General features: G+C 35.1%; 1 protein-coding gene across 5 annotated transcripts in view; it reads left to right on the forward strand.

The window, feature by feature from the left end:
• The window catches only part of NIPBL (NIPBL cohesin loading factor), a 154,848-nt gene that overhangs the window by 9,486 nt on the left and 120,005 nt on the right, over window positions 1-25,357 (forward strand). The window lies entirely within an intron of this gene.

A 25,357-nucleotide genomic window follows, 5' to 3' on the forward strand; every position in this document is an offset into this window, starting at 1 on the left:
AAAGGAAGAAATACCATTTTCTGCTTCTAGCAAATGGAAAACAGGCAAGGGATCGTGTGTAAAGTGCTGTGTTTGTGACATTTAAGGGACCAAGGTGAGGATGAGATCTTAACCAAAGTACTTGAGAGTCACATCTAAATTTATTTATGTGAAGTGTGAGGAATCTTAAAAAGTGTCATCTTTTCTTGTCAGGCTATATCACTTTGAGACCCTGAGGTTGTTATTGGCTGTTTGTGTCCATGATGTTTGAATATGTAATTAGGTGTAATTTTTACAGGTCAACTGTGTTTTGAAAATGACTGTTTATTAGTCTCAGGTCTTTATAAATAAATAGTAGCTGATTTACAATAAAGTAAATCTTGTACTTATAAATGGTAAAGTTGTAAATGTTGCTAAAAACTCAGGCACATTTAAACAAACACCCTGTGAACTAATAAAAATGCTTCTACAGAAATTACATAGCTGCAGGAAATTTTAAGATACAAAGTTTTCATCCTAGTAGAGAGGAATTTTGTTAGTGGCAAATGATTGTTGATATTACATAATTTGTTACATTTTCAGTAGGATTTTTAGTTGTTCAGGTAGATTTGCTGTTATAAAACATGGTTACTATATCTAATAGAGTAACTTTCTGATGCATTGAGTTCAGAGTCTTGTAAATGAAACTCTGCTATCGTGCCTCCTGCGTGCCCTGATACATGTTTAAAAGGGTGAAGTTAATATAGCTGTCACGTAGAAGGCGTGTTTTTAATGCTGTAAATCCGTGTAGTAGTCAGTAGCGTGTCCGTGATTTGTATTGGTCAGGGAGCAGTTTGAATTTTAAAAAGCCAGAAGATCCTGCTGAGCCCCAATCCCGGCCTCCCTTCCTCCCACTGATCTCCCATTCCTGTCTTTGTGCTGCCTGGTCCTGTTAGACACTGTTTGCAACAGGGCCTCAGGCCTACGTGCGTGGAGAGGAACCATTTACAGTTCAAAAAAGCAGCTTTTTATTTTTAAACTTTGTGAGATGCAGAGGGAGCCACTAGTCGTCTCTAACTGTCCCCACCTCGGTGTGGAACGGCGGAATTGCTGTTTGCTTTTGCCCTGTAGTGTGCGTGGAGACCGAGTGTAACTCTGTTTCGCAGGAAAGAAAGGACTGTGCAGAAGCAGTTGTAGTTCTTGGGTACTTTTCATCATCAGGAAGCGACATTACAGCCCTAGCATTTCTTGCGTCTGTGTTTCAGGCAGCTGCCGTTCTAAGAAGAATGTGTTTGTTAAGCTAACAGTAGTGAACTTTTCTGACTGATTTTTCATTTAAGGAGGGTTGCTTTAAATATTCTCGATATGAGCAGGAAATGAGCTACTGTAGTTACACAGTTCCTGTCAAGTTTATCTTGCCAGGGTTGTGTGGTTGTGTTTACAGCACCCTTCTTTTTTTTTTTTTTTTCTTTTTATCTTTTTTTTTTTTTTTTTTTTTTTTTTTTTTTAACTGGAACAGATGCACTTTTCTGGAATGAAGAATAGTTGTATTTATAAAGGGAAATATAAGATGTCTATTTTTATTTGTAATTAGTTTTTTGGGTTTGTTCTTATGAGCCATATGTGGTTAATTGTGAATTAGTTGCTTGATCAGTTTATATAGTTTTACAGAAATATTTAAAGTTGAGATATTTGTAAGAGGACTTATTTTTCTTTTGAGTTGCATGTTTTAGCATATTTGAGAGTGTGTGTGCATGCGTGAAGCAGGCTTGTGGCACTTTCATACTACTTTTTCCCTGATGTTAAGAGTTTCTACTAAGTGTTTATCACAACAGCTAGCTGCCTAAGGACAATGTATTTATTTTAGTGATGTTATGGAAATACTAAATTAATTATTCTCGAGATGTTAGTTGTAACTATTATTTTATCAAAAAGAGAAAAATGCTTATTTCTACATTTTATTTTGTACTTTTTCCTGCTTTTTGCATTTTGAATTTACTTCTTCTACACAAGTTGGTTTTTTCCTCTCAACTTCTTGAACATTTTACCTAAGGTTATTCCAACAAAAATCCCTTCCTGAAATCTTTAGCTGTTGATTAAAGCTGGTTTTATACTTTTTAAAAATCAAAACATAGGAACAGAAATGTCAGTAAAATAATGGTTTTTTTTAAATTTGTAATGTTTAAGTTTTGACTTAGAAGCAACAGACAGATCAGAGAAGCCAAATTATATACCTAAGCCCTTTTGAAAATCATTATTCTACATAAGAGCGCAGGTACCCCATTAAACCTTATGCTTGAGACTCCATGTACATAAATGTTCATACAACTCTTCTTGAAGAATCAAGGCCATTGATAGTAATTTCCTTAGGAGAGAAACTTTTTGTTTGCTTTTGTTGTTTTGTTAATTTGTTTATTAGTGATTGTTAAGTTAATATAACTTTAATCCTAAATGTTTTGTGTATATAGTTCTCTACAATATAAATAAACAATATTTTGGATGATACTAGGTAAAAAATGTGGATTGATTTAAGCTAGAGATTCTATTCCTCTTTTTATATGTTCTGTGGCAACTGGACTTTTATGTCTATTGTATTACAAAATGTTAAACTGATTATACCCAATTTATGTTAATATTTCATAAAAATTGCACAAGACATATGAAACTTCTGGATAATTGCTGTAACTAGAGAGAAAAATATCTACTTTTATCCTGAATATCTAGATCTAGGAAAGAAATCAAGTCTTCAAATTCACAACTTTATAATTTCTAGAAAGTATGTTAGAGGAGTGGGTAATATTCATGAATGTGTGTAATTTGGATAACAACCATGGACATACTTAATCAGAAAAACATGAGTAGTTGTAGCTTTAGAATTCGTTGACTGGTAGGTGTGAGGTGGGTCTTCAGGTGTTAGGGTGGTTATTTAGTATCACAAAACACTAAGAATATTTAACATTGGAAAGAATGGCCATTTCAGTATCATACCACTTATTTTAGACCTTGTTTTTCATTTGCCTTTATTAGAAGTAATTCAGGTTAGGTTAGCTTCTGATTTTGAAACATCAGCAGTAATGAGCACTTAGTTGTAAAGAGATATCTGCAAGGGTATGCTTGAAATTGGTTATACCTGTGTATTGTTGCTAATAACTCTATACAATAATGATCTCTTTTAATAATGAAAAAGTATTCTTGAAATTAAGAAAATAAGTGTTTGACAATTGCAAACTCTTTAATATAACTTATGTACATTTATATTTTTATTTTCTTTGTATTGCAAACATACTTTTTAGTAGCTGATCCTGACCCCCAAAAGGTGTTTAAAAAGTGCTTTACATTGACATGTATGACGCTCCATGAGTGAGGAAATTGAGTTTGAGGAGATTGTGCAGGACCTGTGATTTGTGTTTCAGTTCTTGTCCCTACTGTTAGCCATAGAAAATCTCCCCAGCAAAAGGAAGGGAAGAAAGGATTTTGGCCCATCTGTATGTGGAAACTAAAAGGGATTCCAGTCAGATTGAATATGGTTGTTAATACTGTATTTTAAGGTGATTACTTGGTCTGCACAAATAACTTCAAAAGAATGTAAATATCTAAGACCAGTTTTCATGTTGAAGTCATAAAAAATTCTAGAAAAAGTTTATTTTATGACCTTTAGAATTTGTATCAATTTTAAGTGTAAGTAATCAGAGATCTCAGATTTTTTTATATGAGTAGATAATTAAATTTTTAATTTTATTGCTGGGATTTGATTTGAAGTGCTCTGGTTTTTGTAGCAGCGTGTATGTGTAGACATGCAATGCGTTTTAGAGGAACAGTGTGAGAGACCCCTAGGCTGCAAAATAAGGGAGTACTGTAAGGAAACAGCCAAGTGAGGAGCTGGGCCTTTAACTGCCCACAGCTGACCACTCTTATAACCTAGCTCATGTACTTATCATTCAGTGTGTACCCTGTTGCCTTATTACCTGCTGTGTACATCCCAGTCACTCAGGAAGGCTGAAGTGTTTTCATATTTTAATTTGTAGAGTTATCTCAAAACAAGGTGCAGACTTCAGAGAGTTTTGGTTTTGCACATCTGTAAAAGATTTTTTTTCGATTTTACAGATGAAAGACTGCAATGGAATCAAAATAATGAATTTTAAAAGCTTATAAATCTTATCTATTGTGACATACTTTACTCTTCAGATTTTTAAAGTTACTTTACAGCACTTAGGAAGTTCATAACATTGTTTTTGTTGGCTTTGTTTGTGGTCATGTATGTTCTGCACTTCAACTTGTTAGGCTCATTGTTTCTCCTCTTGAAACCCTAAGTATAGAATGGTTTTTCACTGGAGGCCTTAAATATCTATTAAATTTCAACTCTTTTGATCATGGCAACAGTTGGAAAAAACCGGACTGCCTGTCCTGAGAACCTAAAAAAGAATCATCCTCTATCTCTTAAAGTTTATTTGGGAGAGAACAAGGCAGATCATTAACTCAAATCGCGCAGTAATTATCTGTTGTGGCTACAATATTGAACACAGAGATACAAAATGTTACTGTTACTCTCTAGGATTGCTAGTTCCTGTTGGAAGGCATCCTAAGCATGGGGTTGGGATTCTTGGGCATAGAGCTCTGGCTCTTGGCCTGATAATTGTTGCACTTGATGAGAGTGCTTGAGAGCCCACCTCTACGCCCAGCGGTCAGACCGCTGTGATGTCAGTCAGTTGTCAGGCTCCTCTAAGACTGTTAGTGAAGCAAGGCTCTTCTGGGGTGGAGTAAGTGCATTCCTAGCCAGAAGATTGCTTCGGGGATATAGGAAGTCCAGCCCCAAATGTTTAATTGTATCAGGCACAAAAGTTCTTGAACTCTTTTCTTCTCCTTTGGCTTTTTGTATCATGCTCAAAGCGTGGCTCAGGGACTGTGAGTACATTACAGAACAGGCGGAATAAGTAGCCCTTTAGTCTTATTAACTTATTTCCTTTCTGTCTTGTGCAGATTTTCTGTGAGAGTACATTTGTGGAGGCTTTTTGTTAGTTTGTTTTGATTTTCTGCTTTTGGTTTTGATTGTTTTTTAGAAGAGTTGTTTTTCATAAAAGTCAGTTTTCGGCAAAAGATGTCTTGAATGTGAAACTTCTCAGTCAGCTGGTTTTATTAACTGTGCTTTATTCAAATTCCTTAGTAGGAAAGTGTTATGTTCCACGTAAGGCACCTCCTTGTACTTTGTAAGTTTGTGTTTCATGACATATATGTCATGTGCCATATATGGGGCAGTGATCCTCTGAATAACAAGAAATGGTATATGATCATCTAATCAATGAGTATCACAATGCACAAGGAGCTAAAATATGGGTACAAGCAACCATAACACTAACATTTCTTAATGCTTCTATGCTTGTTTTTGTAGTACCAACCTTTTTTCTCCCTTTTTTTTCCCCTCAAGCTCACTGAATAACAAACATATGTCTGTGCTAATGCAATCTCTATCTCTCATGTTTGAACTTAAGTATTTCCTCTATTTTGACCTCACAAAGGATGAGATTGCAAATACTCCATCTCTGAAATTTTGTTTTCAAGTCTTATGACTTAATATGACTGTCTGCATTTCTTCCATGCTATTTTCCATTCAGATGTGTTGCTTTCTCTTTTTCTTCAGATATGTTTTCTAGCTATTGAGAATAGCAGGAAGAATTTGGAGGGCCCTCACCAGATGCTATGTACAGCAGCTGACTTAAAAAAATTGCCGTAGAAAAAGTAATCTGGAACCTTGGGGCTCTTTTGATTATTTTTTAGGTTCTCAGGACACTTTTTGTAGTGTAAAAGCTGAACAAGTTTGGTGAGATTCTAATGAGACTGTGGGGAGAACTTATGGGGAGTTCTTTGTGAAGATCTAAAATCTTTGATTTTTTTAAACTTTGTTATGTTTTTTCTGAAGGAAAAATTTTAAATCTGCTTGGTCATGTGTTTGTTAAGTTTCTACTTAAAACTAAGGTGATGTAATTGCTTTTTACTGTGCGAATGCTATGTTTCCTTTTTTTTCCTTTCTTTTGAATTAATGGAAAATAGATTTGTTTCTGCTAACATGCTCAGTAGTGATTGTCTCTTCCTGGTAATTTCTTTTAAAAACTCATGTTGAGGCATAACCTGTAACATAGCACAATTTCATTTATCCTTTTAAAATTTGGCAGTCAAGGATTTGAAGCATTGCTTATCAGAGTTACTGACTTTAAGAATGCATGTTACTCCTTGCATGTAGGTAGGACTGGTTCTCCTCTGTTTCCTGATTACTGATGTACTTTTTAAAGGCAATGATTTTACTTCTGACTTTGCTCAACTTCAGTCATTTGGGCCAAAATCTTCTATGTTGAGTGAATGCCCTTTATTGACTTATTATCTGGATAATGTTCAAAGTGAACATAGTTCACTGGCTTCTAAGGGCTGTGATGGAAGAAAAAATGCTTTTAAATTATTCCTGACCTCTTTTTCAAGCTGTTCTTTGGGAAAAGGAGTTTAGAATTTCAGTGTGAAATAACTTTTTACATTAAGGATGTACATTTAGTTGCTATTTGAAAAGCTTTCAGAAAATTGGGCAAATTATTAGTGTCTAAAAAATTAACTGATTTCCCTGATTGTAGGTGCTATTGTTGAAGAACTTTGTGCGCACAACAGAGCTTTCCTAAAAAGTTCTGAGCAGTGAGATAGTTGTACAAACTCTTAGTTTTATGGTTTCCATTCTCTTCTTATCCACAATGCAGATTAATGTAAGTGTGTAAAAGAAAAGAAGAGAAATTGCAGATGGATGGAAGGATGAGCATATGGAGAAGGAGAGCAGTGGACTGGAGCTGGACTTGGATGGGGAGGAAATGGAGTTTGAAGGGTAGAAATTGGGAGAATGTAGGAGCTTTGAAGTTCTTAAGGAGCAGAGCCTTAAGAACATCTCCTATGAAGACAGTCTGAGAGAATTGGGAATGTCTAAAGAAAAGAAGGCTCTGCGGTGAGACTCCATAGCACTTCTCAGTATCTAAGTGGGACGTTTCACGAAAGCTGGAGAGGGATCTTTTACAAGGGCATGAAGTGCTGGGACAGCAGGGAATAGCTTTCAGACGACAGAGGAAAGGTTTAGATTAGGTCTTAGGAAGGCATTTCTTTCTTTGAGAGTGATGAGACAATCTGTTGCCCAGAGAAATTGTAGCTGTTCCAGCCCTAGAAGCGTTCAAGGCCAGGTTGGATGGGGTTAGTGGAAGGTGTATTTGCCCATGGCAGGGAGGATGACCTTTAAGGTTCCTTCCAACCCAGATTCATTCTGTTGTTCTGTGAAATAATGACTGAACTCTAGTGGCTGGACAAAGGAGCTGGTGTGGCAGATACAAGTGGCCTAAAGAAAGATAAAGGAAGAGCTGTGATGAAACAGCCTCATGAAGAAGCAAAGGCAAAAAGATACTGTGGATTTGCTTGTGCAGTCAAGGAAAGCAGTTCAGGGATGAGAGCGGATGGGAAGAGTGTTCTGAGAGAGGCCAGAGAAGGGAAGGAGAAGAAATTGCCTGAGAAGTCAGAAGAACAAAACAAGGATTGCCTGGGCAAAGAAGCATTATTTCACACAGAGGAATTCATTGTTTGAGTTGTTTTTTTGGTTTTTTTTTTTTTGGTTTTTTTTTTTTTTTTCCCTAAACTGAGAAAATTACTTAGGAAAAAAAAAAAGCTCAGAAATTTAGACTACTTCTTTTAAGAGCTAATGATAGGAGATTCTGTAGTTCAGATTACCTCTGTAGGTATGTGTGCCACTTTTCAGAATGCATTGCTATATTCTTAAATCTGTAATCCCTTTTCTACTGACAACAGGATGTCTATTTCAGTGATTGTGCAAAATAAGTTGGATTGGGTTTTTAATTTTTTTTTAAAAACAACAGGTTTTTGCCTCCAAGTATTTGCCTTAGATATTGTTGATTCTGCCTTGGAGAAAGGGATAAACTTTAGAGATTGCTTTCAGTCCTGTCTTTTACGATTAAACATTTTGATTCTCTTTGGTGTTCAGTGTGTAGCCTTTTGCCTGAATTGTTTTGTGTCATGAAGTCCTGCTCCAGAGACCCAGAGACAGAAGTCTTAATTTCCTCATAGGCTTTTTTGTGGTCTGTATTGGAATATTGTAATTCCACAATTAAGCTCCACAAATGCTTATTTTTAAAATGTTTTTAAGAGTAGTATTTAATCACGTAAGTTGAGTACTGAGATTAAAAAGTTGATCTTCATTATCTTTGGAAGTCTAACTGGAACAAGTGTAGAATCTTAATTTTAAATTAACTGACTTTTTTTTTTTTTGTATCATGATTTATATGGTAATAGTGGAACAGATTTTGTAAATTCTGGTTACAAATATGACTAATCGGTGCTTGTTCAAATTAGGCTTTGGAGCCTGCAGGTTAAAAGGAACACAGAAATATTTGCCATTGGTAATAAAAATAGAATGAGATTCCCAAGAGTGGTGTTTTTCTGTTTCCTGCTATCTGATCTGAAGCCTCTTTCCCTTCGTATTTGCTTTGTTTTCACTTGGACTTGAAGTGTCATGTGTACAACAGACCTTACAGTCTTATGAATAGGCTCTGATTCATTTCCAGAGCAGATCCCTCCCGTAAGCTGGAGGATGATTGGGCCCAGGGATGGCAGAGAAGTGTTACACAATTACATAAAAACCCACGGACCGTGTCAGAATTCTTGGAGGCAAGGGACGTTTATTATCTTTTGATTGACATTGCAAAGACTTTCAACCTGGGGGTGGGGGATTTCCTGTAAAAGTCTAGAAACTTTTGAGTCAATACTCAGAAAAAGTAATGTTTTAGTATTTGTTGACATCAGCTTTTCAGTGCTGAATGCTCTGCTTTAGAGGGTGTTTTTAAAGTCATGCTTCTAACATTTTTAATAGTAAGAGTTTTAACATACAGCTATGCATTTAGTGTGATGCATTTCTAAGCACTGTCTTCTAAAATAGCTGTTAGAGTGCAATAAGTGAAATTTACAGTCATGATTTCTACATCATAAAAAGGAATTGGAGTGAGATCAAAAAGGGACTTTGTTGTGATACTGCTGTTGAAAAGATCACCGCTTGAATGTCAGTCAAAAGTTTGAGATGTGAGAGATGCGAAATGGAACTTAGCTCCTCTGGTGCTAAGTAAGGGATCTATATTGGTCAGTTGATAGAAAACAGTGAAGAGATTATTGCATCCTGGAGTTCAGTTTGAATCACTTTATTTGAAAATCATATTCTCTCCTTCTGGTTTTTGTCCTGTTCTAATTAATTTTCTTTGCACTGTGATGTAGTACTCCTTCAGCAGCAGGAGAAGGAAATGGTCACCTCCCCATAAAATATAAAGCCAGTCAAAGGCACTAAGAGATAGACAAATGCATGTTTGAATGTCCTGCTACTGAGGAGGATTTCAGAATCTGTCAGATACCTCAAGCAGGTGTTCAATGTCTGTCCTCCTGAGATTTTAAATGAAGTGTTGGAGGCAATGGCTAGTAGACAGTGCCAAGTAATCCATTTTCTATGTTAGGTATGTTCAAAGCATGTTTATGACTGGACTTTCTTACTCTGAAGGTCTTGCCAAGACTTACTGGTAAAACAGGTGTTGAGCTGCTTGGTACTGACATACACTGAAGCAAGGTTGCAGGTGAGCTTTTCTGGTCATAAGTTAGGTGACTAATGGCTTTGAGAGTTGTAGGAACACACTGTGCACTCCAGAGTCACTATTGTAAAAGGTTATTTAGAGTTATGACTCTGCATATTTACTCACTGGAGTATTTCCCTCTGGCATTCTATCTAGCATGATGTAAAATTTAGTCATGTTATTTGCAAAAATAGGTAATTTATTTTTTACCATGGACAATATAATTAAAATATTTGAGGAATTGAAATAAAAACGGAATGGTGTAAAGACTGTTTTGTCTGTAATTCACTACATATCATTACATGAACAAGCCATCATACTACTGGAAAGTAAACATTCTCAGTTTTCACTTATGAACAAGCCATCATACTACTGGAAAGTAAATAAACATTCTCAGTTTTCACATCATACTATAATTTTAGCCCACAACCTGGAGAAAGAATAATGAGAACTATTTATTTAATTTTGTGGTGTATTAAACACTTGCCTTGAACCTAGTAGACTTTAGAATAGGAATTCCCTCTTTTTTTTTTTTTTTGTAAATGTTTGTGTTTATTCCTGATTAATCTTTTTCCTAGACTCAAAGTAGACATATGATGTCATGAAATTAAGCAAATTCCTAATCATGTCTTGACAAACAATTAGTCAGTGAAGTCTCATAAAAAGCTCTGTAGGTGAACTTCTGAGAATTCAACACAAGTCCTGAAAACCTGAAGTTATTACAAGCTCATCTACAGTGAATGTTCAATTGCGTATATGTAGGATGTGGCAATTGCACCATAACTTGGGTTAATTTAAACCTGTTTCATTGCTGGCTAAGGAAGGTTGGATTAATTTGCATTTTTCATGGCATTTGTACAATTATTGAAAGTCAGCTGATGCACAGTTAACTAGACAGTGTAATCTACTTGGACTAATCAGCTTGCTCAAGTGTGGCTGTCACTCCATGTAGCCCTATGTAAAATTTGAGTGAGAACAATATTTGCCTGAAACAAAAATATTTATGGTCTGCTACCTGCCCCTAATTACTGATACAGGTGTAAATTGGAGCAAGTGTTTTAGGAAGGGTGAATAAAATGGATGAAATCCTCATTGTAAAGTACACAAATTTTGTAATTCTGGTAGAAGATAGCATAAAGCTTGTTATAGATATAGCAGATAATTCTTTTAAACAAGAGCAGAAATATTGGTTTTATGATGATGCTTAAATACTTATGCTATTTTCTAATAAATCAAACAAAAGTTAGAAAATTTACATACTTTAGTTTTAAGGGTGACCCTATAGAAACAGCATCAGTTACCAAAGACATTAAACTTGCTGTGCAGAACTTAGAAGTTTTATTTGCAAAATGACGGTTACCTTGATAGGAAGAATTTAGTTTAGTTTCAAGATTATTTAGTTTAGTGCATGATTATGATTTATAAACATTCTGTAAATCAACTTACATGCAGGTTCATTCATAATGCTTTAAAATTATACTTTTGTGAATGGATTACTGAAAGTAATCCATGGTTTACACAGATGTGATTACTAGAAATTGATATCAATGTATTTGCTTCTTTAAATAAGAAGTAACAAGAACTTTAATGTTAGGGTATTCACATATAATAGAACATTTATTTTATGATTTCAGCTATTATAGTAGTAAATAGTGGGTGCACATAAGACGAAATAGCTCCTTTTTTCTTTAGGTATGACATGATAATTTTTAGGCTAGATAATTTTTAGGGTAACAATAGCTTTGTGATCCTGTTGTAGTTACTTAGTATTGTTCTGTGGTTAATTTGTTTCTTTCATAATCATTGTTAATTGTTTTATGCATCTTTGTAAGTTAAAGATGTTTCTATTTTGAGGGAATGAAGGGGGAGTGAGTTGTGGTCTGGAGTGCTAATTGATAAAATGTAGTGGTGGGCTCCCAGTTATGATTGCTTTGCTGTAACTCTCTGAACTCTGAACATAGTCTAATAAATCCAGCACTAATTTAGTTTACTAACACACTTATCAGTGGTGTGTTAATTAGCATCAGGTAACTTGAAAGATTTTTTTTAATAGATACACCTGTGTAAAATACTTACATATTTGTGAGGGTAATAACTTAGATACTTGTCCACTGAAAAAGTGAAGAGTTGCCTTTCAGAATTCACCTTAAAATCTTTTAGAAATAAGTACCTACTTGACAGTTGGTGTCTTAGAAAATGTAGAAGAGGATGTTTGTTATGAGTAAACAGTAGGAATGATTAGCAGTGGGGGGAGCTCAAGTTCCTTGTAATATGAACCTGGAAGACACAAATGTAAGTGAATGTTGGATTATGTGAAATAGGAGTTCAGTACTGTACAGAATACTACTGTCAGGATAAATCTATGTCTTAGACACTAATATTTCATATGTGCCAAAACATGCAGACAATAATCTCAAACATTTGGCCTGGGGAGGCACTTGTGATTCTGCAGGCTCTAATTTATGGTCTCCCATGGCAACTCTTAAAGAGAAAAAAGGATTGTGAGTTAAGATGTGTCCCACAATCATATCCTGTGAGTTTAATTTAAAGAGTTTATTTTTTTCTGGATATAAACAATCTGTTCACACAGAAACAGATCTTTACCTTGCTGCTAAGGCGTCCTACCATTTGTTGTATGTTTAATCACATAGATTGGTCAATTGGCAATTATTGTGTTGGAAAACAGGACAAAAACCTCAGTATTTTCATGGCCTGGACAAGTGGCTACCAGTGGTATAGATGCCTTGGCATCCAAAGTAAGGATGAAAGACTATTAGCTACTCCTTATTCCTACTTTAGTGTATATGTCAGTCTTGATGCAAATCTAAGGTATTTGAGGCCTGATCTGTTTGAGATGCTTCTGGTTTCTCTTCAGATGACATGTGAGTGAAATTAGAAGCATGCCATCCTTAATTTTTGATGCTTTTGAATTGTTAGAATATCCCCAAAAAGATGTGTAGTTTTTATGTCCCCTTTGTGCTAAGGTAGCTTTCAGTTTGGAAGAAAAAGCAAATAGATTCTGGCAAAGTTGCAGAGAATTGAGAAAAAACTCCAAATGAGCTTGTGACTGGAGAAATAATGTTAATGTTTCACAGCAGAAAGATTGAGCTATCATTCTAAAAGGTGCATGTTATCAGCTTCATCTCAGAAAAGACTGCAAAGATAAGCTTTAGTCTTCCCTCAAAGATACTGCCCTAAAAATATATATTACTAGCAGTGCAGTTGTTTACATCTTGCTCTGTATGTATTTATTAGCATTCATCAGTGATTTATGATTGGCAAACAGCTGTAACTGTACTTATAAGACAGTGAGCTGAAAATCATTGCACACTTATTTTAAGATAGTTTAAAATTAAAGTAAATAGAAGATACAATGGTAATAATTGAATTTTATGAGGAGTTCATAGTTTTTTTCAAGGTAGGTAAAATTTAGCTCAATTGATTAGGGCATGCTGATAATAACACCAAGGATGGGGATTTGATCCCCATGTGGACCATTGATGTATGAGTGGAATTATGATCCTTGTGGGTCTTCCAACTCAGAATATTCTGTGATGCTTTCTGTGTGCTAAATACCTCTATTTTAAAATCCACTCCCTTCCTAGAAAAAGGGAACATGTGATTGCAAATTATTCTGCTCCAACAGGTTATGAAAATAAAGTGCTCAGTATCCAATTGTGTGACTTCTATTCAAAAATTAAGCATGACTCACTAATCTAGTCTTCAGTTTATTCATTAATTTGATTATCTGCGTGGTCAGTTATGATTATCTTTGTATTTGTAGTGTATGGGCCATGGTTCACCTTTACCTTAGCAACAGCTGGGACAATAGTGGTGTCTGAATTCTAGTCAAAAATTTTGTATAAAAGCCTCAGTGAAATTGAGAGTTGTAATTAGGCTTCTCTTGCACAGTAGTGAGGTTCAAACCTTTAGGAAGAGATGGTTGTCATTTAGAATGAAGTACCTGGAGAATAATCATCTTTTATGTTCTTCTACATAAAAGATGAAGAAGAACATCTGTGTGTTGTCAGGAGTGTAAAGATTCAGTGTGGATTTTTGTGGTGTGGCCCTGTGAGGTCTAATGGAACCTTCACGAAGAGTTCTTGGGCCCTCCCCATATGCCCACAACACAGCCAGCTGTGCAGCCTGGAACGTGGAACTGTGTCCCTGGCCTAAGACATACTTCTTTTATGTCAGCTCATCAGTTTAGAATTTAGAGATTTAGATATAGGATGCACGTGGATTTTTATTTAATCAATTAAGTGGTATCTGCAGCTCATAGAAATAAACATCACAAATGGGAAAATGTAGATTTTTCAGTTTTGGTCATTAGTTAATGACCAACTTTCTCATATTGGAAGGTGTGACTTATTTATATAAATATGGAAAAAATAGTTACTATATATGAATGAGTAGAGAAGCATTTGCAGTGCATTTATCCTCTCTCAGGTTTTACCAGTCCTTTCTTTGAACAAGTATTGCTAAGAGCACTATTTTCTTTCACATATTAATGGGGTTTTGGCATGTTTTTTATTTGCCAGCTTCATTGACTCCTTGATTCTATAAGTGAGAGCTTGTACATGTGACATAATTAGAATATACTTTCTGGAAAGGCCATGTAAATACTTTAGTAAGTGAAGTTGAAAACAGACTTAGCTAAACATAAACCAAGCTGCTCTTACACTGAGACTTACATTTCTGGAGTTCTCTGATTAGTTTAAATGTCTACTTTTCAGAAAAGTCTAGTCATTTTTCATTAGTAAGGGCTTGCCAATCTCTGTCTTTTCCCTCACTCCCCCATAATTTTGCAATTGGCTATTTAATCACTAACTCTTGTAAGCCAGTGAAGAAGCCACATCATTAAAGGGAGTCCAGTGAAATAAAAATCTTTCCTGCCCTGTTTCTTTATAGCATTGACAGCAGATATTGGTTGAGTGAATTATGAATGAGGCTGGAGCTTTGCAAGTGTGTGGTGGGAACTAGATGGTCCCTTTCTCGCCTTGCAAAATACAGAGAGATGTGTTTTCATGTCAGTGAGTTGGATAGGTTTGTGGGAGAAAACTTGGTTTCTGAGGGAGCATTTGTTGTTGATTTGCAATGAATTTCATTGTTTATTTTGTGGTATTGCAGTGCTTGATTAAAATATTTATAAACTATTTGGGAATACTTACTTTCAAAATATGTTGCTACACTACATCCTGAGAAATGTTTTGGCTGACTGGAAGATATTAACAACTTACACATTTAAATATAACAGAACAGATAATTCTGCCAGGATCTTTTATTTTCTTGGCTTTTGGGGTAAGATGGTATGAATGTGTTGTCTTGTTTTCTTACATATATTAAGTTTTAGCAGTCATATGATCTAGTGAGGACTTTCTCTGTATGAAATGTACAGTTTTTGATGATACTTTGCACCAAAGCAAAACAGAAACAGTATATGGCATCTTTGGTTTTTGGAAATCTTACATTAGTAAAAATTCTTAATTTGACTTTTGAGAACAACATAGTGATATTTGTGGGAAAATTCAAATCAAAGTGTACTAGAGTTGCAATTGTAGAATGTAATTAAAGTGTTCTATTTCAGAAATAATGTAATGTTATAAAGTTGAAACAACTAAGTTCTGTTATTTTAAATTAAAGTTGATTTAAGTGGAAATATTTTCTAAGATGTGTCTACTTTGACATATGACAGTGTTCAGTGAAGCACTCTAATTAAAAAAATTCTCATTGAGTTACATGGATAGGTGTTTGGGAAGAGCATAAATATTTTCTCTCTAGCCACTAAAGGTGAGACAAGTAGGATTTTCACCAGTGTCTCCCCCCTGTCTGTATTTATAACAATCTCATATGCTGTAATGATATCTGAATAATGTCCTAAAACTTCTGGCCATTAAATTGTTTCTGTTTCTGTACATGTATAAGTTAGTAGCTGTAAGATATCTTCCAGTCCTGTATGCTTCTTGCTTTTCCAGTTATTTTCTAGATCCAATTGTGGTCCATTTTAGAGAGCCTTAGACAACTTTGATTTCATGGATTGTCTAAAATTTTTGCTAAATAGGCAGGTTCATGAAGATATTGCTGAAGATGCCAAGGACTGCAGGAGAAGATTCAGTTGCCTTGGCACAAGCTTGATTTTTTTTTTTGGCCAGATATGTTTTTGGAAAACACAAGACACAGAGAATTAAGGTGGTCTTAAGTCCACGGTTCAGTTTGATATCTCTCATCCATAACACTGTCTACGATATTTTTTTTGGCCAGGTTCATATGATAGGACAATTGTAATATGAATATCTGTCGTTTTTCAGCTCCCCAGTTTTGAGTGTGCTATATTTAAGTTTCCCTAAGCTAAATAAAAGTACTCTAGATGCTTGTATTAAGACCAGGTAGGTAAGCTATGGTAATCAATGAAGTTTACTTGAATTTACCAATTTCCTGTACTATAAAATTGGTGATTTAATTATACGAGTTTGACAGCATAGTACTAGGGAAGCATAAAGATGATAAATTCACGCCTTGATGGATGATGCGAAATAAAATCTCTCAGATCAAGGAAGTTTATTAGGAGTGACCATGCTAAGTCAGTGCACACCCTCTTCTAAATTATAGAATAAGGTACTTCATTTATCTGAAGAGCAATACTTTTTCCACAATAGGTAGTGCAGAAGCTTTGCAATTACTGACATTAAATGAGTCTATTAAACTGGTTGATTCAGAGCTGTTGAGTTGTGGTGAGAAGTAGCTGGTGTATATAGCTGTGATCTTCTGACTCTCCAAAACTGGAAAAGTAAGGAAAAGCTTTTACTTAAAACTAATGAATGAAACCTCTTTATCAAGTTTTATTTACTTTTTGTGGTAAGAGCCTCCTTAACACTGCAATTTAATTTGAATCTGTGAAAAGGAGGAGCATAAAGAGCATAGAGAGCACAGTTTTTCAAAAGATTAAATGTCTGTGGTAATACTGTTGCATGCAGTCATTACATATTGACTGAAGAGTTCTTTCTGGATTTTATCTTTCCTTTCCCATGCTTTGTGTTTGAGGTGGCAAGTACAGTTTTGCATTAGTTTAAATCATATTACCAAATAGATTGTCAAATGCAGGAGTTTAATTGTGAAAAACACTAATGAAATCTGCAATCCTCTAGTAATTTTCTAGTTTTACAGTGGTTCCTCTTAGACGTAATTTTGATATTGCTTGTCCAGCTACCCTTATAACTACAAGAAACTAAGAAAGTTTTTAATTTAGGTAGTGTTACTGAAAAGTGTTACTGGTTAGAAATTTTTATGATTGGCTTGATATCATTAACCTTGCTTGCATTGTCTGTATGAGTGTGTTTCTGTATACAATACAAAGAGAACTAACAAATGTATGGTTTGAAAACTGGTTTGAGTACCAGGCAGAAAAAAACCCAGGCAGTCAAACTGTGACTCTTAACAAAAAATGTATTGATTCCTAAAAAATAGCCTTTCAGAGTATTTGATTATTTCACTATGATGATGTCAGTTGCCTTTCAATCTGTTTTCTGAAACAATGGGGGACATGCATTACTGTGTTGGAAACCACTTTATTATTTTTCATAAGGATTTGTCTATCCAACTGAATGTACTAAACCAGTGAGAGACAAACTATGAGACCATATGTCAGTATTAATGGTAATCACTCTTCTCAGTACTTGAAATAGTCTCTGAATATAATTTCTCAGCTTTTGAAGTTCTTAGCTTGAAGAGTGTGCAAAACACAGTAGAATTATGTAGAAGGTGGTATGTCTTAAAAAGGGGAAAAAAAATATTTTTAAAAGTTTTGCAACTTTTAAATTTTCCATACCTTCAGCAGAGTCTTCCTGGCTACTTAGGTGTCATACCCAGCTTCACAAAACTATTTTTGTTGGAGAAGACCTCCTAGATGGAGACCAACTATAGATCATCAAGTGCAGCCATTCCATAACTTACACAACTTGTGCCTTTTGACACTTCAAATTGTGTGAATGATTAACTGTTAATTAAATTATTAAGAAACAATTTGTTAAGAAGTGCTTTTTATAACTACTGCTTGAGAGATCTTGGTTGAATTGTAGCAGAAATGTTGTCAGTAAGAAAATTTTTTTGAAGTTAACCACTAGAATAGCAATACACTGTGTTGACATGCAAATTGTTTTTTTAAAAAATGTGTTGCTGTATTCTGTTAGTTAGGCCTTGCCTAATCATATATTTCTCATTTGACTCTGGATTTTCTGTGCGCTAAGTAGGTCTCACTGAACTCCTGTGTAAGGCTGTATCTTTAAAAAGTCTTATGTTAAGGGCTGAAGATAACTGCATGCATTAGTACATGCCTCTCTCTCTGTTCACCACATCGTCTATTAATCAGGCATGTCTGCCTACCACCCTTTAAAACTCAAGACAACTTTACAGGCCAGTGAATATATCTGTAGGATCCATAAATATTCCTGAGAAATATTTCTATCAAAGCCCAGGCTGTACCTGCCCCTTCGTTGAAGTATTACCTAATTTCTAGTATTTACTAGTGCTGTTGTTTGTGAGTCATGAATCATCTTGGGTCATTAAGCTTTTTGAAGAGGATTACTTGACAGTGTTGGCATTGGTGCCAAAATATTCCTGAGGTTTTATATTATGTTATGCTTTAGAAGGCCTATGTGCTTCATTTAGAGTTTTGAGGTCAGTCTGTCCACAGGATATAGTTCAAGTTAGAAAAGAGCTTGCCCTTAATATCTGAAATAAGAACCTATATAAAATTAGCAATTTTCAGTAAACAGTGAGGATTAAATTGAAAGTATGTCATATATTCTTCTTCAAAACGTTGCATGATGGGTTAATATCTACATATATATACACAGAAGTTCCACTGTATTGTTTTCAGACAATTTATTCAATAGACCAAAAATAACTTCAAATTTACTGTTAGGGTTTACTTGGCAAGTGAAATATCAGGTGGAGGTTGACTTTGGTTCTTCAGAGAGCAGCATGGGTAATTCTTCTACAGTATAAAAATAGAAACGATGATAATTTTGCTGACTTTCCGGTCTGCAGGAGTAGTAACTTGGTGAAGTCTTAGGTGTTTTTCTGTAAAGTAGTACCAGTGAAAATGGCCAGAAGCTGCCAAGGTTGTTATGCTGCTGTGCTGCTGTGTAAGGTGAAGTTTCATGGATTTTGCCAAACAATATTATAGAAATTCTTCAATCACCTAGTTGTATTTTAGTGATTGTATGTGTTCATTTTATGGTGATTATAGTATATGACTTTATTATAGGTATATAAATTTATATATTGTCAGGTATGTGGGAACAGTCAGGATGTTTGACAGTTACTGAATATTGGGATATGAGTATTTGAAGTGACCAATTTCCCCGTATGGACCAAGTTTCAATAAGATGGTAGAAACAGGTGAAACAGAAATTACCTGCTTTGGATCACTGGGTCGTCTCTGGAGTAGCTGAAGGTGAGAGGCCTTTCATCAGAGTAATTTTCAACATTGATTATAAAGTTGCCATGACCTTTCTCTCTTTGTGTGGGTTTCATTTCTTTACCTGGTGGGGGTTGTTCAGTTTTGGGTTTTTTTGTAATTTTTTCCCCTATATATCTGGGTTCAGGTGTACATCTCAGGTTTAAATTATTACTCAGATATTTAAGAATTTGGAAATACAGATAAATAGGACAGAATTCCCTCTGTCTGTGCTCTCAAACATTGTCGTTTTCTCACTACTGTTTCCTCTGACATTGATGATATTGCTGGTGTTCTGTCTTAAGAGGGAGCAAAAGGAGGAGGATTAATCCTAGTTTCTATTGGTGTTTATGTAGTAAATATTTCTCTTTATCTTTGCATGAAGCAGTGGGACAGCATGGAAGGAAACCTGGCTAGTGAATAGAATTGAGAGAAAAGGAAAGCAGTAAGTAGTAAAATAGTTGAATTTGAGAAAATAGTTTTGTAAAAAAACATTTTGAAGAGTTGCTCGTTACTACAGTAGCAGGAGAGGAGGTATATTTGATTTTTTCTTTAGAGTTTGGAAATATACAGAAAAATGCAAAGGGGGATAAAGAAATAGTTAGCACCTTTCTGCTGTTTCTCAGTCCAGCTCCTAATTGCATTAGAAAATTAATTAAAAAATTAGAAATTTCTTTAGTACCCCCTTTCAGGATCAGATTAGGTCATCTCATTCTTACCACCCTGTTTATGTACTATATTGTGCTTTCTCATTGAAATGAATAATGAATTGCAGACAGTGCTGTGAGAGCAGTAGCTTTTAGTGGCAGTCAGTTCAGCTGTTACATGGAACTTTATCCTGTGCTTTGTGTCAGCACCTTTAGTGCTACTCCTTTCACTCAGCATCTCTCATTCTCAGGTTGTCCTGCATTTATTGTTTTGTATGTTAAGTGCTATTTACTCTTCCTATTTCTTGATGTGTTAATTTGCAGAAGGCTATGGGACTAACTTTTGTCAACCGATAATGTTATTTAGTTCTCCATTTTTTTGCTTTTGTACACAATACAGTAAATTGTTAAAATTCTGTTTGATTGTGAACAGTTTAAATTTTAAATATATTAATAATTCTGAAGTAATTTAGATTCCAGCTTCCATGTCTTAAATCCAGCCTATAATACAAAATGTTTGTAAAATTGGCACACTAATGCAAGAGTAAATGAAACTGAAATATTCCTGATGTATAAAATGCACATTTTCTAGGCCTAATCTTCCATTGTCAAAGTATGATAGCATAATGTTTTTGTGTATTAACAGAGAGAGGCTTGTATGCACTTCTGCTATACTTGAGTTGCAAAGCTGTAGGAAGTCAGCATTGACCATATCTCAGCTGGTGCACAGCAGCCTGAAAAAGAGACCCAAGAAAGAATATTGGCAATATAAGCTCATTCAGCAATTTATCAGGAAAACAATCAATCCCATACATGAAATAAGTAGTTTTTCAGAAGTGGTGAAAGAGTAGCTTAGCTATGTGGCTGCCTTCTAAACCAAAGTTGCAAAAACTCTCAGGAAAGATGGGGTAATTTGTGGGTTAATTAAATAGGTAAATACAATTATTGTAAATGCAGTTATGTTTACAAGTTTTTATAAACAGTTATCATGGTTAACTCTATCCCACCTGGAACTAGCACATTTGTGTATCCAAGCTGTACCTTGCTGAGGATAATCAGCAAGTGTTCTATGATTTTTAAGGAGAGTACTGTTCAAAAAAGATACCAGGGTGGAGAACACAAAGGACTTGTGATGTGTCTAGGAAATTTACTTTGTATACAGAAGACAGAACAAAGCATTCAAAGCATTTGACTGTTGGTATGAGAGGAGCAAATGGTAGAAGAGGCTGGCCTTATTGACAGTGTGGAGGAGATGGAATGAAGTGTGATGCGAGAAAAAGCGTGTAAGTACTACGGGAAAAACTGCAAAATCTTGCAGCTGTAACATTTTGGGCTAGATATGGAAGTTGGTTGAAGATAGGAGATAAAAAGGTGGGCTCAAAATGCCATAATGACAGTTGTAACAATGAATTACTCTGTAGGGCATGTTTCAGACAAAACTGGTCTGAAAACAGAATGTAAATGACACAATCAGCTAGAATAAAAGATGACCTAGTGGAGCAAGTGTGACAGAGGGCTACTGAGATGGTTAGGCTGCTGAAGTGTGAAATTTAGTAGTAGAATCTGAGATTTGGTTGCCGTGGTGAAGAGAAGGCTAAGAGAGGGATTGAAATGCTGTCTTTAACCTGGCTGATAATGACCATTTATGTAGGAGGAAAGGCAGACTCCTCTGAGGGGCAAAACAAAAGAAGCAACAGCTGCTGTTGCAGTGAGGGAAATGCTGACTGGATTTAGCTGGAAAAAAATTCACAGTGAATCCCCATTCTTGAAAGCAGATTTTGACTGGCGTGGCCCTTAATAACCTGACATAGCTTTGAGATTGCTCTTAGTTTGAGCAAAGAGTTGGTCCAGATGTCCCTCTGACAGTAAATGGGCTGGTTTTGTGCCAGTTTCTGTTTAGAATCATTGTCCATACTTGGTAGCAACAGGAGTTACCAAGGGAAAGCGCTGTTAAAATACTGGTCAAGTAGAGTCTTGGTTTATATATTCAAGATAATCCAAGTGTAGATACAAAGTTTCATTTAACCACAACATTTGGTAGTTACTCACCTGTCTGAGGTGAGTTATAAGGTATTTCTCATGGATTTGATGGAATTAGATATTTCAGTTAGATAAAGATGTTAATCTAAAAGGTAGATTAACATCTTTTAAAGTGTAATTTCAAATTTCTAGATCTGATTTACTCTAATTGCATATCCAGTGTTTGAAATTCTATGTTTAAATGATGAAAGAAGGAGTGGGAATCATTGTCCTAAAGTAATTTACCTAGAGGTGTTTCCTGCTGAGTGTTAGTCAAAGCAATCATAATTAGAAGCTCAGTTTCTTCCTAATATTTTCATTCTTTATTTCCAGTTCCTATGGATGCACCTTTTTTGTAGATGGAAACTATTGTTGTATCTTAAGCTCAATGTTCTTTCATTGAGCACAGTAGTGGTAGTAAAGTATATAATTTAATATTTTCCAAAGGACATACTTTATTTTAGCTAGTGAAAAGTTACATGCCAGTTAAGAATCAAATTTTGTAGGTTAGTGCAAGAAGGAAAGTACTGTAATGTAACGCAGTGTTAGACATTAAAAGATAGTTATAAGGAAATAAGATTTCTGAAAGATGAATCCACAAGCCTTGTAAAATAGAGACTTGTTAAAAAGCCATGAACAAAAAAAGTTTTCCCTTGTGGATATAAAGTTGCTATCTATTGTCAGAATAGGGAAGATTTGGAATACCTGTCAGGAAACATTTGATGACCTTGAGAGCTGCAGAAATAGAGGTGGGATGAAATTCAAGTGTGAAATATTGGTACATTTGAAGATTTATTACTAGAATTTATGCTGTAAACAGACAGCTTCTCTGTGTGGCATGTCAGAGGAAGCATAAGATCTGTGTATATTAATGTTTTTACAAAATACTTAGTCATCAGCAAAAAGAGACTATTATATGCAGTTTTTTAATCTCGCAGAAGAGGCATGTCTTTGTAGAGGTATTCAAGTATCAGAGTATATGCATTGACATGCAGTGTATTGGTGTGTGATCCTTTTGGGCTCAGGAAAATAATGAGATGGTATCAAGTGTGGAGGATAGTAAGAAGGTTGGGAAAATTTATTTTATGCAAAACTTATTTTTGTAGCAAAGGGCTCTCAGCATAAGTTACAGTGCAGCTAAACTAATTTAAACTAATTAGAACTAATTTGTTTACATGACTTCTGGGCTACAGCTGGCTCATGTCCGACTAGCTCAGAGTATTTACAAGTGGTACTCTTAATATTCAACCTACTCATGCAGCAATTCCCAAGCCTTTTTTCTCTCTTGTTCCATTTCTGAGCTTGGAATCATGTTTTGGGGTGGTGTTTTGGTGGTTTTTTGTTTGTTTGTTTGTTTATTTGCTTGGTTGGTTTGTTTTTTCTGTTTTTTAGCTTTTTAGGTTTTTTTAAGTGATTCTCCTGCTGTTAAATGTGTCAATACTATATTCTACTTGTGGTCTACAGCCCCATCTTTAGGGGCTTGAGAGGAATGATACAAATGAACACTAAATTTTCTGGAAGGATTCACATCTGGAAAGGAGAGGAGATACTGGCCAAGAAGATGTAAGAAAAAGGGAACATAAACTGGCAGTGAATAATTCCAGTCTGGAAATTTATATAAAGCTCTAGAATGCAAAAGAATGAGACACTGGAATTGCCTTCCAGTAAGAATAATGAAGGCAAAATGTTTATGAAGTACATTATGTGATGTGATAATGGTCTGGACTTCATGATCAGGGAAATCCTTATTTTTTAAGAAAACACTGTGAAAAAATTATTTCTGGTTTGAAAATATACAATCCAACAAAAAAAAAAATCTAACAAAAATTACAAGAGCCTGAATATCATATTATGGGACTAGTATATTTAGCCATATTCAGAGTAATGGAATTACTGGTAGTTTTAGAGTGTAGCTGTCTTTGAATGGGAACTTAATATCTAATTTATTCAAGTGGTCTTCTAAATGTATATTGAATTTTTACATTGCTACCTAAAATTTCTGTTCTTTTGTGAGGTTGTTTTTTCTGATTTTTTTTTTCTGTTGGGAATGTAGAGTCTTTGGTATGACTAGTAGGTGAGATTAATTTGTCCCCATCACTTCAATCAGCTGGAACTTACTATTAATACATGAGTCCTCTGGTGCTAATAGGATTAAGATTTCTGAGTATCTTAAGGTGGAAATGAAACAAACATTTGTAGCGTTGAGCTGTTTTCATTGAAGAATTTGTGCAACTGTAATGCAGGACTGAGGAAGTGGGGTGTTTGAAAGGAAGAATCGGATTTGATGCTGCATTTGAAGGTGGACACTGAAAAAACAAATGCACTTGCTCTGCATATTCCTTTTCTTTGAAAGGAGTACATTTCAAAGAAATTATTTTGATTTGTAGTTAATAGTTAACTTGCTATAGGAGCTGTTATTTTGAGGGACAAGAATGGCATTGGACTATGTGTTTCACAAAAAAATCCCCTAGTTGAGACCCTGTTTTGGAAAACTTGCTTTCTAAATACATATTGTATCACTTAGTCTCTTTACAAAAACTGTTTCCGTTGCTGAAGTGCATTTCTTTGTTTCAAAGTAACTAAATTGGCTGTTTCATTTCTGCACTAAAATAGTTTTGCACTGTTTTCATGTTTTTCAAGTCCCATGTTTTCAGATGGGACTTGACTTTGTGAATGCTTTTGTGAATGGCCATGTTTGATAAATCTTAGAAAAGAGTGTGAAAGAATGAAGGGAGCTGAGTATTTTTGTCTTCTGTTTCTGTATACCTTGGATGTGCCATCCCATTTCTTTACAAATTTAAAGAATAATTGAGGCATCAAGAGATGAGTTTGCCTAGACCAAAAATCATGTAGCAAATTATTTGATTGTTAAGAAAAAAAGGAACCATATTCTTTCCAGCCCAATTTGGAGTCCCTCACTTTTGCCATGGCTTCCATCCATGTGCTTGGAGCCAAAGAATGAGTTGATTGTGATAAACCTGCATTATAGGAAAATCAGGGACCACAGACCAATCTACACCTTGAACTGCAGCCTTAAAAACAATGGTAATGGACGTGGTGATAAATCTTTCCTTCTTTACCTAACAAGATCAGCAATCATTAGCTGAGTAGAAAATACTTTATGAATTCTCCTGTCTCAAGAACGCAGTAAACAGAGTGAATAGCATCATAATACTTGGCTGTATTGTTATTCTTTACTTGGTGTTAATATAATGAAAAGTTTAGAACTACTTGTCATCACCAGTATGCAATTTCAGTCCCTTGCAGTCAAAAAAGAATGAAAACTTGCAGAGTACTAACTGATTCTGTTGTGCTGTCTTCCACAAAGTTTTTTGATTAATTGGAAATCATTTGAAAATGCTTTGGAAAAAAAACTTGGCAATACCAGAAAGTTAAATATGTACAGTTCTTGAAGTTTACAAAATTCACATGAAACCAGATGGAAGTTTTATATTTGTGAAATTTGGACTTGAACAAGCAGATTCAAATGTACTAGAGAAGTACAGCTGCAAATAAATATATGTAGGTGAGACTTTGATTATATTACTTTAATATTCTAAGTTGCTGCTGATCATACCACCTTCATTTCATGACTTACTAAATTGAAACAGCATTTCATGATTCCTGTTCTATTGAAT

The sequence above is a fragment of the Melospiza melodia genome, chromosome Z (assembly GCF_035770615.1).
Source record: "Melospiza melodia melodia isolate bMelMel2 chromosome Z, bMelMel2.pri, whole genome shotgun sequence".
In the NCBI taxonomy this organism is placed as follows: Eukaryota; Metazoa; Chordata; class Aves; order Passeriformes; family Passerellidae; genus Melospiza; species Melospiza melodia.